The following is a 4,891-nucleotide window of genomic DNA, read 5'->3' as shown; positions in this document are numbered from 1 at the left end:
GTTAGTTTCCGCCGCAACTCGAGAAGTTATAGAACCAGTGCGGTGCGACTGCTGCGTTGCGATCTCCCATGAGAGAATATTGTTATTACGCGCAGTTGTGCGGGCGGACGGGTTAAGATACTCGCACAGCGCCACTCGGCTTCGTACAAATTTGCTGGAAAGTGCGTAGCCTTTTGATATTGCGAAGCACTATCGCATCATGGTGTACATTATTCTTTGATATATCTTTTAATTTTTCTTTCTTGATATTTCTTAGCGAGGCGTTTTAGAAATGTGTGCGTTGTCATCTTTCGAAAGTTGATTTGATAATGATACATTTTTTCGAGCTATACGACAGATATGAAATGAACTACATCATTCAGCATTTATGTTCTTTATTCATCTATCTAAATATATTTAACTAGTTGGACGCCACAATTGGACGGGATGAATATATGATTAAGAGCCCACTATACAGAAGTTTAAGATTAAAAAATAAAAATTAAGAAACAATAACCTTTAAAATCCATAATGAATTGAACCTTTTAATCAATTTGTACATCGGCTTTTTAAAATCTAACATTTAACAACCCACACGATTTCAAGAACAAATACACAAATTGTATCGACATTTTAAAATCACGTTCGTTTGATATCGTTACAAGCAGTGTCAATTTGAATTCGTAATCTTACGCTAACTAATAATGAATATGATACACTTGAAAAATAGGTTGACAATTTACTTTCATTTTAACTGGTTCTAATTTCGGGGAAATTTTTCGTCTAATCTGTAAATCAGCTCTGAGTTTGTACAATGTTCAGCGAAGTCCATATAGACGGTTAAACGTGGAACCCATTGTGTGTAGAATCATTTGCCAATTAATAGCTTCAACAAGAACGATTGGATTTTCATTCATTTGTTTGATAACCGTCCACAACCTGTTTTTCTCTTCTTTCAACGCAGACGAACAAACTATTATTTCAGAAAGTATAACCGATAAGCGGTAAACTTTCATCGAACTCATATAAGCACAACGTATGAATATCCAATGCAAACATATAATCACAAAGACAATCGGAAGCGAACCATGGAAATTGGCTACGCAAAATAATGGAAGCACTCTTCCTCGCTCTCGAGGGCTCTTCGCCACCACGAATGAAATCTAGAATTTCAATTTCTTATATATATGTATATAAGAATATACAATGCATACAGTTGTGCAACGGCATAGATTTCAAAATGAACAACTATTGAACCCTATTCATTATTATGTATATGTGTTTCTTTGATCTCTCGATTTCATACACCGGAAAAAAGCTGACTGGTTGAATGCCGTATCTAAATATTACATAGCGTGTCGATGCCGGAGAGGTCGACGATGTTTCTTTCAATCCGATTGTACTTTGTTTTCTTTGTCTAAATCGCCAAGTACGTTTCCGATCGCGTTTCGTCTCGTACTGTATCGACTGCACTGAGACGCCACTTCCCACTCCCATTCAAACGATAGGTCCGGCGTTGCGCTTCGCCGGTTCACCAACCTCGACAGGAGCGGTGAGCTCGGTTTGTCCATCACCTCATCAGCTGGTTGCACCATATTGCGGCGCCAAGCTTTGGCCAGATTTGCTAAATTCGAGCGGTTTTTCTGACCTGTGTTGTCGGTAGCAGTTTTGTACAGCATTTCGGCTGCTGTTCGTCCAATGTCAGTGTATATATTTGCCAATCCATTCCTACGCGACATAGCCGATTGAGGCCGAGAGGAAACTGGTCGATTGAGCATGTCGATTAAATTTCTATTTTGGTCTAAATTCGCGGCTAAAAAATAGAACTCAAACGTATTAGTATCTATCACTATACTAGAATCAATTATAGCGAACAAGTTGGGTCCTCCTTATTACCGAGATGACGTAACAAGTGAACTCATGAACCTATAATTTGAGAAAACTAAGATTTTCATTTCAAGTAAGCGACAAGTAACCTACACGAAGTCGAGCAATTGATGTGTATTTGTTTATTTTGAAATTGAACCACCGGGTAAAGCAAAAACTAAAACACTCAGGAACGCCACCCAGTTCCGCTGTTCGGGTTGACTCCAAATTGCTTTTAGGTGAAAAATTTTCGTTGGAATTACTGTCCAGGAACTAGTTCCAAATTCTGAGCTGTGCCTGGAATTGTGTTCAATTTTTCCTAATTCATATTCCATCAATTATCCGTTGGTGATATCGGACAGACGTAAAAAGGAAATGATTTTAAAAAACACGTTTACAAAACTAGCGAAATCAATACTTACATTCAACCATGATTACTTGATTACTTAAAATCAATCTAAAACAGACTTCTAGCAGTGTTATGTCCAGACAGCGCTTTACTCCGACTATAGTATGGATATACGCGTTTGTTGTTATTATTATTAATGACAATGTGTCTATGCATGCCGTGTATAGTTTGTCACACACAATGACCACGTTCCTGTACTGTTTTTATTATGACGTAGGCTAACTCAATACAATGCGCTATTTTGTATGTTTTAAATGGATTGATTACAAACAGAGCGGGGATTAGGGTGCAATGAGGGTTATGGAAGGTCAAGCGCTACTAACTTATGTTTGCCAGCATGCCAAGGGCCAAAAGGGCACCGGCAACTCATGCGCAACAGTGTGAAGCTCCATTTTGCGTCAGTCTCGTCAATAATCCATTTTACAGTTGAAATTTATATTTCATAGCCCCCCTTTTATCAATGATTCATTTTTTTGATCGTTTTTTTGTTCTCTCTTTTTTTATAAATCATTTATGCGGCGTGTTCTGTTCTTTACTAATGAAAATTTGTAAACTAGCAGAAGCAGTTCCACAGTTATAACTTAAAATTTAACTCTTATTATAGAGTTAACTAATTGAAAATGAACTAATTTGACACAGTTATAGAGTCGAAAGTTAAATCAAGAACTGTTTAACGTTCTACGCGGCAAAAGATGTCAGTCAGTTGACCAACGGACGACGAACGCGTTATAGACAATAATACCTCTACTTTCACATATCACTTTACATGTTTCACAAGTAATAATTATGATAATGGTAATACTTATAATGATGATAATAATAATGATTTATTTACTAATATAGCGTAGAACGCGCGTTACATCACATTAGAAAATAAAAGGCATAGAACAAACCACGCAATCGGCATGGATAGTTTAAAAATAAGCCAATTTAAAAAGATAGGTTTTAAGCTCGGAGTTGGAACAATGAACTGATGGACAATCCCTTGGTGTATAAAACACAAAAGCCCTATGCACTGTTGAAAATAATTGCTCTATAGAGCCACAAACGTTTAGGAACATGAACAGCAAGTCTAATGTTGAGCTGATCGAAGTGATCTATGAGTGTAAGATGATATTAGTTATGGAGGTAAAATGAAACTTTGCTTATCGTAAGTGAATACTTGGACCAAACTCTGTGTATTTCCTCCATGAGAATGCACACATGTCTTGACTTTCTAGGGCTGAGTCGTCGAATCTGACGTTCAAACCACTAAACGGCCTAATGATATAGAAAGTTTGAAATGTAAAAATTTAACAAATCTTTCAACGAAGTATTTCTATTGAATTGCTTTGCTCCAGGAGACATCTTCTTTCTGGCTTCAGAAATTTAGGTATTATCTAACAACCACAATTATTCATCATCAAACCTATAATTACATATGGTTCATCAAAACATGTAAAAAAGGAGCTAATCGTACGACAAAAAACAATATCGGAGATATCTTCAAACTTGATCCAATGCAAAAAAATAGTTAAACGATTCTTTCGTCCTATGCTTGGACCCCATATTTGACAGATCACATATACTACCTCTCCTTGGAGATCTCGTCCAATTTCCAATACTTATTGAAATAATTTCATCTTCTGTTGAATATAGGTTAAATTGCATGAAAAATGTTTTAAAAAAACTCGATGCCTTATCTTTTTTGTTATATTTTCATGAATCATCGGCCGGACACTCTTGCTTTGATTATGTGTCTTGTATCTAAAAACTACTATCCGCCTGAAATCTTAATCGTGTATGAGACACTATCCAAATATAACCAGAACAACTAGAATTGTGTGTAGATTTATGAAGGAGGATTTTCCTTGTATTCAGAATTTCAGGGACCAATGATGTTAGATGACCAACTCACAGCCGTTATAACTTCAACAGAAATGTTAAATCAAAATTTTAGCTAGAACCATATTGGTTATAATTAAAAGACATTCGTTGTAATTGTCAATAGCGACTCCGTGTGTGTGTGCATGCGTGCGTGCGTGCGTGCGTGTGTGTGAAAAATAGTGTCCTGTCATCATCTTTCCATTGAAAAAGGAAGGAGACTTGGCATTGCTCATTCAATCCGTAACTGCCATCGCTGTAAAGTTATTGTCGACGAAACCCATTTTCTTTTATACTGTAAACTTCAAGAATATTGAAAAATTTATATATCATGGACTTGTAAATATCACTTAAAGAATATTGTATGTAACGAAATTAGGAAGAATTAGGAATTAAGAATTTAGGTCATATATAGCCATTTGATTAAATTTATTCCATGTTTTTTTTCCAGGGTAGTGAAATCTTTTATAGAAATTGACAAAAAATAAAATGATCATTAGATGTATCCTTATTTGTTGAATTTTGCCGGACATTTTCCAAATACTGCGGCGTGTATCAATCTCCATACCCTGCATTAAGTTATGCTGGTTAAAGCAGGTCTATTTGTGAGGGAGCATCATACGGATCTGACCAATTCCTATGTTTATGAACGGTAAATAGGAAGCATCCAAGGTACAGCTTAACCAAAAGCTTTAACTCATGTATATCGTTTAAATGTCTTCTTCAATGATTCAATACGTATCTTAAATCGATTCAGGAGTTAATTCTTTTAGT

Source organism: Tubulanus polymorphus, chromosome 5, assembly GCF_964204645.1.
Source record: "Tubulanus polymorphus chromosome 5, tnTubPoly1.2, whole genome shotgun sequence".
NCBI classification, from domain to species: Eukaryota; Metazoa; Nemertea; class Palaeonemertea; order Tubulaniformes; family Tubulanidae; genus Tubulanus; species Tubulanus polymorphus.
This window is presented reverse-complemented; position numbering follows the sequence as displayed.